Source organism: Empidonax traillii, unplaced genomic scaffold (genome assembly GCF_003031625.1).
Source record: "Empidonax traillii isolate 1590-97213 ecotype Southwest subspecies unplaced genomic scaffold, ASM303162v1 scaffold305:size1471525, whole genome shotgun sequence".
Lineage (NCBI taxonomy): Eukaryota > Metazoa > Chordata > Aves > Passeriformes > Tyrannidae > Empidonax > Empidonax traillii.
Genome location: NW_020955498.1, coordinates 337,240 through 352,612, shown reverse-complemented (window position 1 = coordinate 352,612; position 15,373 = coordinate 337,240). Strand labels below are relative to the sequence as shown.

Here is a 15,373-nt window from a genome sequence, read left to right as displayed (position 1 = left end):
CACAGTGATCACCCTCAAAATACTAGTAGTGTTAGAGAAATTCATTTCTTTACCAATGATAATTTTATAACATTGCACCCAATAGAGATTTTATTCAGCTCCTAAAAGGTTAAAATTTAGCTAGAGAAAAGAAGAAGGGAAAGGATAAAAAGCCCATCTGGCCTTAAAAAAAGAAAAAGTGTACCAATTTTTAACCCAGATTTGAAAACTGCCAAGTTATAATAAACACCTGGAAACCTGGGTTTATAATGGAAACTGCAAGTGACCCCTGGTTGCAATGGAGCCTGGACAATAACAATTTACAGAGCAGCTGAAAGTCATTCATAACCAACTGAATAAACTGACTCTAAAGTAGGAGAAGCAACAGCGTCAGTGAGAATGTGGTTCAAAGACTAACGTAACAACTGGCGAGATTTTCATAGGAAAAAATTAAAGCATTGCCAGTTTTCTAAATGGCTTTTTTGGGCATATTGCCATCTCCTGCCACTCCCCCCTTCCCTCCCTTTGAGGGTATCAAAATACAGTCAGCTTGTTCTTTCTAAGGCTAGATTCCACAAACTACAGTTTCAACCTCAACAAAGTAATCTCTGTGATGGTATGAGGGCCTCACCTACACAGCCTGGCCAGTCTAGGGACTGGCATCAAGTTTCTCTTTGACTATTATTATATCCTTTGTCTTGCTGTGCATTCTCTGTACACTCTTTGGAAAAAAAAAAACAAACCAAAAAACCAAAACCAAACCCAAAAGGACATGCATAAATAAAAAGTGATCACTTATGCTCAAACCCTCTCTGTCAAGCCCTAAACAGGAGACACCATGTGTGAGGAGAAAAAGTGGGAAACTTAAAATGCAGTGTAACTTATGGTCTCTACGGAAACAACTCGGGACAAAGTTTGCCAAAGTACTTCAGAGGTTTAGGAACTAATCCTATTTTCAAAGGTCAGTTAAGAAATAATGGGTCCGTCCATCCACTTGCAATGAAATCAAGGCTCTGGAGGTCAATGGGAATACACAGAGAATGTGGAGTTACAAAGCTCTGTAAGTCTCTATGGGATCTGAGTCTAGTTTGTCAGTTTGTCACTTTTTTCCAAGGTTTGGCTTGCTATTACAGAAGGCCATTTCCAACCTGCATTTCTTTTAAGTGCTGAAGTAATGGGTACAAACCTCAAGTATCCACATCATCTTTAACTACATCTCACCCTCAGCAGCCTCCTTCCCAACAAACATCACAAATTTCTGCCTTTTTTTTGCATCTCTCTGAGTCTTTGTGAACCCTACCAACAAGTGGAGCCTGCAGCTCTGAACTGAGCAGGCAATGAATCCCTCTCCTTCAGTAATTTCAGGCTCTCTTCCGTGCAGGATCAAGATCTGCAAGTTTCACAGACTCCTTAACTGAGAAAATTTAGTTACTAATGCCCAACCTCAGAATTTTACTAGACACACAAAAGCCACCAGCTGGAACACAGTTGCCAAAATGTAGGGCGTGGACAGGCAGAAGGGGTATTTGAGGAACTCCTTGGTGCCCAAGGTGTTGCAGTTTGGGAAACCACATCTGCAGGAGGCTGAGCACAGAGTCCCTTGAGGACTTGGTAGGAGCTCTGCAGCTCACACCTCCACTTACTCCCTCTGCAGAAGGGAAACAGTGTGGGATTACTTAACTGTAAAGACTAATGGGGGCCAAATATAAGGGTTATGTCACTTCTATAAAATATTCTTTCAGGGGACTGTCTTGGCACCATCTTTAGGGATATAATGCCACCTACTGAATAGCCACTAGTGCAGCCTAGAGCTCCCAAGGTTTTCCCAGGGAATTCACAGTTAAGTACTGATCCAAGCCTGACCCTGCCTAAGGTACGAGTTATGAGAAGATCAGAGCCCTAGAAACTGGGGTAGCTCTAGGCTATTTGCCAATAATTAGCTATATTTATTGATTAATTTATGAAAATTACCATTTTTGTGGGCACCTGGTACCCTAGTAGAGAAATAGCTATGTCTAATTTTCATCTTATTGTAGGGGGGTCTCTATGACAACTGCTTTGAAAAGTATCCCATCCACGGTGCATGGTTTCTCCCATGGACTAAGACACTTCATGAAGAGTTAACAAGACTCTTGGGTAAGAGAATATGAAGAGTAGCAGAGTAAAGAGATCAGAGTTAGAAAATCCAAGCTAACAGCTAAGAGCAAACAGGATTTTTATACAAGATTGATATATACCCTAGTAAAATGTGCTGTAGCATAGTTCTGAAGTAAGAACACACACCACTAGTACAAACAGGGAACAAGGTCTCATTCACTTATGAATAATCCAATTTCTTCAGTTTTAGGCCTTATATAAGATGGCACCTTCAAACTCTAGAATTAATATAAAACCATGTTTTGTTTCCTTCCTTCCTGCGTGCTTACCTAAGTATGCAAGTCATTCACAAAGAAAGATCAATTCAGTACTTCAAAATCCTTGTGAGGGAGAGGGATTCATCCCATCTTAGAAAGAGAAAGCTAAACCACTGACAGTGCAGCTTTCAACAAAGCCTATCCACTTTGGGCAGCTAATATTTCACAATTCCTTTTTTAAACGTTTGGTATCTCATGATTCTTTATATGCTGAAAACATAGTTCCTATTCATTTCAGGTGGGAGTATTTGGCACCTTTGCCAACCTGACCCCAGGTGCCTTGCATCAGGAATTCACAAACAAAGAGCACACAGTTAGTAAGAGTAAAAGGGAATAAAAGAGGTAGAATCCTATTTATTTTTCAACTATAAAAATCAGGTGCTTTGACCAGAAAACTATTCTTGTTTTTCTTTCTGTGATACCTTATGTTAATTGCTTTACACTCCAGTAGAGTATAAGGTATAGATGCTATAGCATGTTAGCCTTTTCTGCCATATAGTTAAAGTTTTTTTCCCAAGGTAGTTTCTCTCATGCAATAAATGAGGCAGGTGATTGTGTTATTAAAAGCTAAAAGCAGTATCATGATTTGTATTCATAAGGGAAGTAAATTGAAGTTGCATGTAAATGCAATAATGCTGGTATTTCTTGTGTGGAATACCAGTAGACCTGGCTTTTCATCACAAGTATTTTAAATGTAGCTTCTCATTTGGGAAAAAAAAAGAAATCTAAAATAGTGAATCACATGGACTTTAAGATTGTTTGAAGCAACCTCGAGTCTCTGGACCATAGACCAGAATAGCTTTAGTGACTCAGTCAGCAATGTGATGTCTGCTTTCCTGATAGTTCCACTTGTTGGAAACAATGTGAGACTCCTAAATTTTGCTTGTACCATTGTCTCCCTTGCATTTTCTCTTATGTAACACTTTCCCACTCCTCCGACTACTGTCTTCCTCCACCTTAGCTCACCTAACTCTCTTGGTGCTGAGTTGCTACTTTACTTTTATGTCCCTCAGCTCTTTTCTCCGTTTCATTTTATTTTCTCCCCCTGAAACACTGAGCTAAGGGGTACAGAGGAGCTTTGAAGCCCCTGCTGTAAGAGCTTCTGGGGTGCCTGGGTGGGGATTGGTGAGAAACGTGGAGAGTTTGCTCTCAGGCCATGGGCATGGCCACGGGGCAGCCCAGGCAGACAGGAGGAGGAAGAACAGGGAAAGGATTAGAGCATTTAAGTGGCAGCTGAATCTTGGGAAAATATAAAAGTTAAGCTCTGAAGTCTCTACTGATGCATATGAACCAGAATCCCTGGGAGGCTCTTAACTTTGCCAAATTTGGGCAGCTTTTCACAGGGATATAAGAACTCATATCCTTAGCACGAGGGTGATTTTTTACGTGACCTTTTACATCCCACTCAAAAGAGGGAGACAGCAGAGATTCTCAGTGAGGATTTTTTATTTCTTTTTTTTTTAACAATGGACAAAACAACATGTTTTTCTCCCAGTTCTTTGTTCTCAGAAATAGCTAAGCAGTTTTAACTGAAACTTGGAAAACAAAAGGGGAGGAAGGGAAGCCCGAGGCAGACTTCTGCTGTAGAAAATTTCAGTGCAGATTCTGAGAGTCTGGCAAAACTAGAAACAACTGGAAACAGAAGTTTAAAATAGAGTGCATTAGGTACCTTTAAATTATAGACACCCAGAAACTGGTGTGTAGTGCTGTGGCTGTTTCATTGTTCACAGGCCTGAATTGGTGATCTCAAGTGTCTTAACTTCCTTAGGAGATCTGCTGCATTCATAGCATTTTTTTTCTCTTTAAAAGTGAGTCTGCTAACTAAGGCACTTAGATAATAATTCATGTGTCAATTTTAGGCGCACAATATTAAATAAAACCCCAAAAACCGAGGCTATGCATGTTTAGGTAAAGAGCCAAGATAGGGAGCAGTTGTTTTGCTGAGCCTCCACCTCTGCCACTTTTAGCAACCCTGTACATATTTGCAAGACCTCCAGCCTGCTATTGTCCACACCTCTGACTGACATGAGAGGGTTTTGTGTTTTGTGCTTACCATCAGAGTCCGTTTTTCTGGGCACAGGAGTGAGACTGGGCACTCCACTGGGACTGTGCCCCTGCCACTGAATTTCAGAGGGTTTGTCTCTATTTAAACTTCTGAGGCTGTACATCTCCATCTCCCATGGCATGATATATCATAAAAATCTTCAGAAACCAGAAGTTCACTTTCAGTCACATGTGAAGCTTGTGAAGCTACTCTGGAATTTTAAATGCCTTTTGCTTGGGAACAAATAGGACAGGTAAAACTGCGGAGTGACAATCAGAATAAGGTCACCACATTAAAGATCTTCTTGGAACATGAAATTTTAAGGAGAGCCCGTGGGTGTTTGTTTGAACAAGAGCTTTGGAGTAAGAGGTGGACAAAGAGTGGATTAAGACCTACATAAGGAAAAGGCTGTAATTCTAATATTAATTAGTTTCTGCATAATTAAATATTTCTCATTTTGAATAGTGGCTGTGAGCTCCCTCTGTCCTTGGCAAAGTCTGAAGTCTAATTTTATGGCTTTGACTCTTCTCTGGTGCACAGTGCAAATACAAGTATATATTAAGCTATTAAGCAGATTTTTTTTTTTTTTAACTTTTCTCAGTGTAAATAGCTCTGAAAGTTACTTTGCTCATTGTAGGATGTTGGACGATGATTAGAGAAACCATGCTTTTCATCACTAAAATATATGAGAGCAAAGAGTTGAAAACACTAGGAAACATTCACTTTTCTTAGACTTTGATGTTTGGCATCTTGGCAGTCTGATACTAGTTTTATGACTTTTGTTAATAACAAAGTTGGATTATTTCCAGAAGTTTACAAAAGCTGATACCTTTTCAATTGTCTAGACTTTGGTGGGCAACCTTAGATTACGTTCTGACTATGAAAGATGGATTTTGTATTAGTCAGCTCTGCCACATCTAGGTACAAAATGTGTGTAGCCAGGTTAACTTGTTGAATCTAAGGTAGATTGACCTGTCTGTTGTAATCTGGGCTTGCACACACTTTAATTCGCTGTCATACGCAAATCAGTTAGTACAAGCAGCACAAAGTCCAGTGACATGCAAGTTTTTCTCCTTATTTCATGTGATCTTAGTGAGTGTTTGAAACAAGTGGGTAGAAGGCGATAGTGAGTATTCAGCCCAGGCAAGAGTGACGGTGGTGAGAGTAAGCTGAGAGAAAGAAACAGGCAAGTTCTCAACATGGAAGGTGTGTTGAGAAATAGCACAGAATGAGGGGGTCCAAGCTGGGGATTTGGACTTGTTTTAGTCTGGCATTCACAAAATGCCTTGGAGAGATCATTTAATATGCTTCTCACAGGACAGGGATTTGAACATTATACCGATTTCCTTGGATCCTAAGAACACTGAAAAAATCTGACCCAGTGCCCCTTGCAAGCCAAAAGCTGTTCTTCAGACTTTCATAGCTAGAAGATGGCAGCTGAGACCTATCTGCAGCTTTTCCACTTTGAGGCTTGGATGTATGCAAAATGTGTATGACCTACACCTTAAAATGATTCGGACACTGATTCTAGTGCAGACTGTGACTACCTGTCTGTAGGATGTTATACCTCTGCTCTTTGCCGTTCAAAACTGAGTGAAAGTTATTGAAAATTATCTCAGCTGCTACTTTTAACAGGCTAATTTTTAGGTATCTGTGTATTACCATACATATCATCTGCAGAGATGCATAAATGATCGAGCTTCTCACTTAATAGAAAGGAAATGGTGATAGGGGGTTTCCATGAAGATTCTTTGATTTCAGAATTTATTCTCCCTGAGGTCCAAAATAGCCCAAATTTAACTTTCAGAACATGCTGCAGAGCTATTTTTTGCTGAGCTTTTGCTGAGGGTTGAAGAGCATGAGGCAAGCTGGGAATTTTTTTTGTGATTCTGGGTTGATTTGATTTATGTGGGCAGGGAGTTATTTGGACTGAGCAAGTAATTTTGTTTGTTATGAATATTTTTAATTAGTTATAAGCCCCCAAAACTTTGGGATAAAGACATTTTGTTTATACTTGGGAGAAAAATGAATGAACTAGATTACATATTTAAGCCTTTTTTGTAATGATTTACTCTTCCTTGTAATTGTGTGTAGTGAACAGATTATCTTTTATTTTATGATTCAGTTTTCCTTTAAGTGCTTCTTCCCCTTTGCTGCCACATCAGAGGGAATCTGTTGAATTTAATTGGGCTCTCCTTAGGCTCATGATCTCGCTTGCCAGGTCAGTTTTACGAAATTTCTCTTACCTTTTTGGAAACATGAAATGATTTGTGGCTTTGCCTGAAATATGTCTGATCAGCCCTTCCAAATTCTGAGGGTTAGTCCTTGGCACAGCAGCCTGGTAGCGCTTAAGAGACTCACCCCTTGGCAGGGCAGCTGGAAAGATGGAAAGCTTGTATCCTAAGCGATGTGGCACGCTGTGTGGAATGCCACATTCCTCAAGTATTTCAGATTTGTGAAATACTGCTTAGTGGAAAACAATCACTGAGTGATCTTCATTCTGACACTTTTTTAAAAACAGAAAGATGCACAAATTAGTAGAATATATGAATATGATGCTGTCCATCCACCTCTTTTTGCCAATGTGAAACTGTTTCCTACCAAGCATAATTCAGCACTGTTTGGTTTAATGAATAGATGATATATCTGCTATGAATAAGTCTTATTGTCTCTTTCCTTTCCTCCATACAGTCATTTTTTTTGCTTCTGCTCATCCCACTTAAACCATTTAAATCAAAACAAATATGAAAATATTTTCCTTTAATTAGTATTTCTATTTAACTTGCACATCTTTTCCCCTTTCAGTTGTCAGTAATGTGTATAAAGATGAAAACAGAATAAAATATAATATTTGGGCTCATATGCTGAGTTGTTCAATAGAGACTTTGCTAGAAATGACTAACAACAGTCTGGTGAAGTGGGTGTATATAGCATCCAAACTATAGGTGCTCATTTTCATGTTGGTCCATGTGGGTGGGCTTTCTGGAAGCAACTAAATGACTTAGGAAATCCTAAATTGGCCTTTTTTTTATTTTTCTTTTTTTTTCTTTTTTCTTTTTTTTTACAGTTTTTCCATCCTGCCTCTAACATAGGCTGAATCCAAACCTCAAATGTTTGCATCCTTAAGCACTGGTAGCAGGGTGAGAAATTCAGATTTTTTGTCGGTTCAACCATTATAGAAATTTAATGTACTTTTAAATTATATCTATATTTGATAAGTGACCTCAAACATTTAGGGCTTCTTTTTTGTATCTACTTATTCTGTTCCTGGATTAGCTCTATTTCACCTTTGCAGACATCTGTGACTCAAATATAAAAAGTCACACTAATTGTCTGTGTTTAAAAAAAAAAAAAAAAAAAAAAAAGGCTGGTTAAATCAAAGAGAACTAATTTGCAGAGTTCAAGTAAGCTGGCAAGATTTTACAAGTAAACTTCCTAAGAATGGTCTGTAAGGCTCTGTCCTTCAGCACGAAATACTTGTGTTTTAAGAAGCAATTTAAAGAGATACTGCTTTTTGGGAAGAGGGTAGCGTAAAGAGAATATGAGAAACTCAAAAAAATAATGAATTTAGAGTGTGAGCTTATTCAGAAAAGAGTAATTTGCAGTTCCATCATGCTAAATTATACTGCATGACACTGGAGAGCAGCTTCTGTCCTTTACTGTGGATAGGTTGTACATAAAATTGAGGAAAGGCTTCAGAATCTAAAATGATGCCTCTTCAGATCAAAACTTGCTCTAGGGTCAAGTCTTCTTCCCTGTGATTCCCTGAGAATTTGGGGACTGTGGCTTTTGCTGTGTACACAGAGGCAGACTGGACCAGAGCTGAGGCCAACCAGAGCTCAAATATTTGAATTTCAGCTAGCAGAGGGTTGTTTATATTTGTGGGACTTTTTTGTTGTTGTAGGTTTGTTTGCTTTTTTTCTCCCCTTGGCCGTTTCCTAAATGCCGCTGAATATTATAGAACCTGGACACAATCATGAGGAGAACCTATTTTGGATTATTTCTCATAACTCCCCCCAAATATAAATGTGCAAATACACCATTACATTGTGTAGACACCTGTAGAAAGAATGCAAATATATGAATTCATGCATATCATGTAAAACTTAATCTGAAATTAAGGCAGACCCTGATAATGAGAGAAATGTCTTTCCCCTTCCATTGAGAATAGGAACCTGATCTGACACATCTTCTTTTTAAAAAAACACGAGGCCCAATTTATTTCCTGTGACAGAAGAGAAATGGAGTCCCTCAAATCTATCAGAACGAGCCCTTTTTAAGAGCACATTTAAGTAAATGTACTTCTGGGTGCTCTCTGAAAGTGAAATAATAAGGGTGGAGAGAAAAAAAAGGGAGGTGATGATTCTAAAAGCATCTTATTATAGTTTTAATTTAGATGGGCTTTGGTGCTAATGATTCATTAGGTTATGCCCTTTAAATGGTCTTGTCTTGAAAATGCCAACATTTTGAAGCAGACTTGAATATATTTCTCAGACATCAGATCTTGCACTTGTTATTAAGATAGGCTTTTTAGTTTTTTTTTAATTTAAGAGCATCTTGTAAATTATATACGCTGCAGAACTTTTGCAGTTTTGCTTTCTGCCTCTGGACAGACTGGGGGAGGTAGTAACACACTGAATTAATGTCTGTGTTTCATTATGTTGGTAGTGCTGTGGTGATGAGATATCTGCAAGGCTTGAAAAGATGAACATGCATAATCATTTCAAGTCCCAGCTACTTATGGAACACAGAAGAAAGCAGGAAAAGACTTGCATACACAGGACTTTGAGGAGTGTAGTGTAGAGGTTGATTAGTTACTCCTATTTTTTGAATTTCTGGTGTTTGCAGTAAAGCATAAGTTAAAATTTTTCCTTGTTGTCTTAATGTCAATTGTTGTAACAGTGAGGCTTGCCCCCTTGCCTTATCTTTCATACAGATTTTATATTTGTTGAAGATTTTTTTTCAGTATCCCTGCAGCCTGTGGGAGCCAAGGTCACAGGACACAGCTGCCCTGTGCTGAGCACTGCACAAACCCAGAGCAGCTGTGGAGGTGGGCAAAGGGCAGAGAAAGGCAAAACCAAGGGGAAAACATCTGCACGTGGTAGTTTAATGTTGAAGGAAGACTTTTTTGAGATGCCTTGGAAAGAGCTTGAAAGAAGGAAGGTGATTGGTGTGACTTTGTGGGTGTTTGCAGAGAACCCCTTTGAAACCTGTGATGTGCTGTGACAGAAAGTATACAGTGGCAGTCTGGAAATGTGAAAAGTGACTTGTAAAGACTGACACTGTGGCCTGATGGTGAAAGAGAAATCACAGCGTAGGGGAAAACAAACAACTCATGTCTGAACACAGTAGAAAAGAGGAACCAAAGAGCACAGTGGGAGAAATTACATGGGTCCATCCTAAAAGAGTGGACTTGAGAGAATGGACTTCACAGCAGTGTTTTGCATGAATATAAAGGGAATAAGGTTGCACAAGGTCAAGGGCAGAGCGAGAGACAGTTGCCATAACTGGGCAGTTTTGGCATGAATGTATAGCAAAGTGGATCTCAGGTCTTGGAAGGAGTTTAAGTATGAGGGTCTCGAGTTCTAAGTCAAAGCTGACAACCAAGTTATTGACCAGACTGCTAGAATGGTCATGTTCTTGATTTCGCAGTGCTTGATTTCAAAGGGAGGTGCTGAGTCTGCATAGCTGGCGATACACCCACGAGAAGGAAACTGGTTCAGATTAGTCAGGAGAGGAGGGATCTATAAAACAGAACTGGTGGATTTGTGAACTGATCAGGTGGCTACATTTGTTTAGAGAGGACATTACTCACAGGGAGAGATTGCCTTCACTGGAATAAACCAAAACATTCTAGGGTGAAAGGTCATCTGTATTTGATACTGTGTGGAAAAATCCTGACACTGAAAAGTCAATATGTTATAAAAAATTTAAATACAAGTTCGAATCTGACAAAATAGTCTAACAAGCTTAGACTGCTTGCCAAAAGCACTTGCCATCATAATGCTCACTCCACTAAATTCTGTAGCACTGACTGTAATTTAGGATGTGATCTCTTAAGCTGCTGTTCAGAAGTTTGGCTGCTCAGACCCCCGGTGAAAGGGAAAGCTTAAATGGTATCAATAAAAAACGAGGCAGGGTAAAAATACAAAAATCACTTCCACTTTCTTTTTTTTTTTTTTTTTTTTTTTTTTTTTTTTTTAAATGAATAAACAGGACACCTCTATGAACAGGAGGGATTGAAGAGAAAAGGACACATTTATTTCAGAGGACAAATGTAAAAATACAGTGAAGTTGTGCTGCTAAATGTTCAGAAACTAGCTGAGACTGAATCAACTAAATCAAACTATACATACATGCAAGATGAAATTAAAACTCATTATTGTAGAAGTTCATACAAAAGTCTTTTCCTGAAAGGTGTTATTGAGAGTGACTTTGCTGCAGAGAAGAATTACTTAAATTTAACCTTTTCTTCTGACTGTTGTTTGTACATACTCCAAATGTATTCATAGCTTCACATAGCTTTTATACATCTCTGTTTCAACATATGGATAACCCATGACGACTAATTTTGTTTTCAAGATATTTCTATTTGCTTATAGCATAAGAGTGAATTTTTGTTGGACAGATTATTGTAAGCTTTAGAATTAAATTTGCATGATTAAAAATTCTAATTTTTCTCTGTGCTAAAATTTTGTGAGCATTTATCCTTAAAATGTCTTGTTAAAGTCTTTGTAGAAAGAGTTTATAAGGACTGGCTTTGCTGTCAAAGACATGCTAAGGAAGTTCAAACAGAAGTTTCCAAATAGATTTATCCTTTACTTGTTCATCTTCTAACCCTTAGCATGACACTTACAAATCAGAAAGTACACAAGTTAATGTCTTTTAGTTCTATCTTTGGTAAAATATAATATTAGGGTTGAATGCTAGCAACTGCTGGCTTTTCCTTTTAATCTCTTAATGTATATCACGAACTCCCTTTACTTTTCCCTCTCCTTTTTCTCTAGTGCTTTACTTCCTTTGTACCCCCAAATCTTTTCTTCTCCCTATTCAGTCTTGACCCTATTTTTAGTATTACGTTAGTACTGATTAAGAACAGATGCAGTGATGTTGATAAAGGCTAGGCCTTTTGGCCTGCTTCTGCAGATAATTATTCTTCTATGGACCAAATTATTTTGCCCGTTGTTCCATTTGAAGAGTAAATTTTGAAACTTCTGCAGTGCTTAGACTTTGGGAAACACACCAGGAGACCCAGCAGAGAATGGCTATTTCGAAAGGGGGAGCAAAACTGGATATAGCTAAATATCAAAAACTATTCTCTTGATTCAAAAGCAACCTCTAAAAACCTCTAAAAATACCCAAGCCACATTAAAAATGTCATCTGTAGGTTCACACTGTGTTATGAGCAATCTACTTTCATTAAAGCAACAAGTTTATTTCACTGACAATAAGCTCTCCTGACATTAGTAGACCTCTTGCATGGTCCTGTGTTTTATTGGAGACCTTGCTATGAAATAGAGGTATCTAATGTAAAACAATGAAGATGCTCCAAGGTAAGGCATGGGAGTGGTAACTTACTACCAGCATCCTTTAGATACTTGTGGTTTTACTTTAACAAACAGCTACAGCTACTTTAAAAACCTCAGAAAATGCATGAAATGGCCTTTACATTTATTTTACGCTACTGGCAGCTGCATTATTTGGAACTTCAAATATAGTAACTGAATATGCTGTATTTCTAATGATTGCACACTATGGAATTGTGAAGAAACATCAGAAACAAAGGAGTGTGTTAGCACTCTCCTCCAAATAAATTGGTAGAATTCCAGCAACTTAAAATTAGAAATATGATGGGGCTTCTGCCTAAAGACTGGGGCCCCGTAGGAGTGTGAGTGTGATCGTGGAGTTAGTGATCCAAGTTGTGCAAGGACTGAGAGGGGAACTTCTCATTATCCTTTGTGCTCATCCATGTGAGGTTTTTCGAAGGCATGAAGTGTTGACTTATTGTCACGGATTGCAGTGGGAATGGAATTAGACAGCTTTTGCCAATGGAATCCATATTTTTAAATGTATTGAACAGTCCAGAATTAGTGCCATTTCGGGAGGAGTGAACACTTGGCTTTCAGATTTCCATAATGCCCCTGTCAAGTGCATCATGCAATCGAGTCATTGCTAAACAATGTTTCCTAACATATGGCCAGTCTCGGGAGGTCGCTCAAACATTAGCAATTAGCATGTTTTGTCACAATGTTATTTTCAGAGTGTACAGTTTAATTAAAAAAGGTAGCAGTGAAACATTCAGCTGTTTAATCATCAGGAAGATACCTTAGGATTTAAACTGGCTGAAGTTTACGATGACATGCATTTTGACAAGTTTGGCTAAGAAACATTTCAGAAGTGGTTAACTTAGAAATATAACTCCCTGTGACTTTGAATTAATTAACTATAGGGCTTTTTAAAAGTTGTCTAGCTACCAAAAATATTATTCCTTAACACAGTATTTGGACATGTCAGTGTGATTATCACGTTTATTTAACTTATAGCAAAATTAATTCATTATCTTGTGATATCACCAGGAGTTTATATTGCTTTCTGATCATTGATAATTATTTGTTTCTGTGACTCGGGTACCTGATCTGGGAAACAGAGCCTGAGTATAAGAACTAGGGAGCCTAAATTCATACTTAGATAGACAAATAAGTTGTTTGAGATTTTACTTTCAGCACCAATAGAAAATGGACTCAGAACATGAATGTCTCGACAATGCAAGGTTTAGGTCTGCATGTAAAGTTCCACTTCATCAGACATGATATATAGCCAGAGATTTCTATAAATGCACCTGTGCATCTACATATGTGCAGGCATTTATGAATACTATTAATGAAACTTCATCCATAGAAAAAAACCCTAGGAATTTAAACTTTATGGTCTTTTAGGGTTTTTTTGGGGGGGAGGGAGTGTTAGGGAGAGTACTCTCAGTGGACTAGGATTTCCGATATGAAATTTACCAGCAGTGTAAATAACTATTCCCAGCACAACATTAGACCTAGAATTTAATGTCATAACATGAGCACTTCTTCCTTTTTTTCTTTTTTGTGGACATTTTGTTTTCCCATACCATGAACTTCCAAGGCTTGATTTTTTTCAGAAAAGATGATCCTCAGCTTCAGATGAAATCGGTGAGAGTATGGGGGCTTTGCATTTCTAAAAATTGGGCTCTTTTCTGTTCATAATGTATCAGTTTCAAATAAATTTCTATAGAGATAATTTTTAATAATTGGGGTAGATTAAATTAAGTTTTTTCAGTTGTGAGCCTTTTAACAGAAAGAACAAAATCTCCTTGATATCTTCCCCATTTGCATTGTCACTTTCTTCTACCCTTTGCCTGATTATACAGCCATAAATTGAGTAAAAATTTCCATTTACCTAATTGGGTTATTGAGTGTCAAGCCTGTTTGCTAAAGACTGTAAAAAATGAGGGTAATATTTACATTAAAAAAATACTCTTTGCTTTCTCTTGCTTTTCCCTTCTGCATTTGACCAGTGTCATGAAAAAAGGGAGAAGGTAGAAGCATCCTTCCCACTTTTTTTTTTTTTTGTGAAAGTGAAAATTTGACTGCCTTTCAAATAAGAAATTTTCCAAGCCTGGCCTGTGTCACATGCAACAGTCTATTTACAGAAGAAGAGTGTGGGTGAGGTTGAGGAGACCCTAGGACTATTTGTCGTGGGATAGGGAATTGCTGCTGCCTGAATTTCTCTGGGTGTTCCATTAAGGACAAGGAATGGATCAGCTTTCCCTGAACAGATGCTCTTGGTTATTTGCATATCTTAAGCTGAACCAGCACAGCAGCACAAAGTTACCAAAATTAATAAAGGTGTATCCTAAATGTCACATTACACATCGTTAGATTTTGCTGTTCCTCACAGCTAGTGGGACCCATATTGTCAGGCACAGCTCAGCTGTGTCCCTGCAGAAAGGTTGGAACAAGGAAACATGAATCTGCACACGTTTAGTTTTAATAGATGTACTTTTTAACCTGGAGATTTTATAGAACTGAATATCTGTATTTTTAGAGCATCCACATGACCTTTGAGATAAAAAGAGGTCTTTTCTTTTAAGTCTCCAGTTCACAACTGCTCTGATTGCTCCTTAGATAAAGCAGTGATGACCAGGGTGTAAATGCTGAGACAGTCATTGTAGGTAGATAGACTGAACTTAAAAATTTTGTCTCCTATCTGTCATCATACCCTACACTGATAGGAGAATGATATATTTGATATCACACTGTACTGATTTTTAAAATTCCTCAACTCAATCTGTTTTGCTGTTATGTTGTAATTTTCTAGTTTATCATGTGTAAGTGCCTTAGGAGAGCCTCACGTGTCCCTCAAAGCTGGAGATGGATGCTCCCACTGGAAGCTGCACTGCAGGGCAACTCCTGCTCTTTGCTGCTCCTCACAGCCCAAATCTCCCTGTGCTCTGGCAGAGGATGGCAGGTAGAGGTGGCCCATGCTGTCAGACACTGTGCCCATGTCACTGAACAACAGGGAGGATTGGTGGGAGTGCAGTGTGTGTTAGGGGGTTTGCACCAGGAACCTACTGCACACCCATGGAAGGGAAATGTGTGCCTGTGTGGTGGCAGTGCTGATAATTGTCTTTAAACTGGGAGAGCAAACATTAAGAAAACTGGCAGCTCCACTGTGCACCAACCTGAAGTTGTGGTAGACCTTCCAGACTAGCAGAGAAGTCCTGCAACTGGATACTGGGCAGCACCAGTCAGCGTTTGGGTTGGGAGCAGGGGCACTGTGCATTTACTGCTGAGAAAATAATTTGAACTGGGTTTCCTATTTTTCACTTTTTTCCCCCTCTTACTGCGACTAAGAGGGATTCTCTGGCTTGTCTTTAAAGGTAGAGTATTGGAAACACAGCAAAGAT

The 15,373-nt window shown here is 38.6% G+C and overlaps 1 protein-coding gene across 1 annotated transcript in view; it reads right to left on the bottom strand.

The window, feature by feature from the left end:
* The window catches only part of LMO3 (LIM domain only 3), a 66,714-nt gene extending 64,009 nt beyond the window's left edge, over positions 1–2,705 (bottom strand). Inside the window, exon 1 of the mRNA XM_027890995.1 lies at positions 2,695–2,705. The gene's annotated coding sequence lies outside the window, so the exon portion shown is untranslated. The remainder of the gene's footprint in view (positions 1–2,694) is intronic.
* Between the last annotated feature and the right edge of the window lie 12,668 nt (positions 2,706–15,373).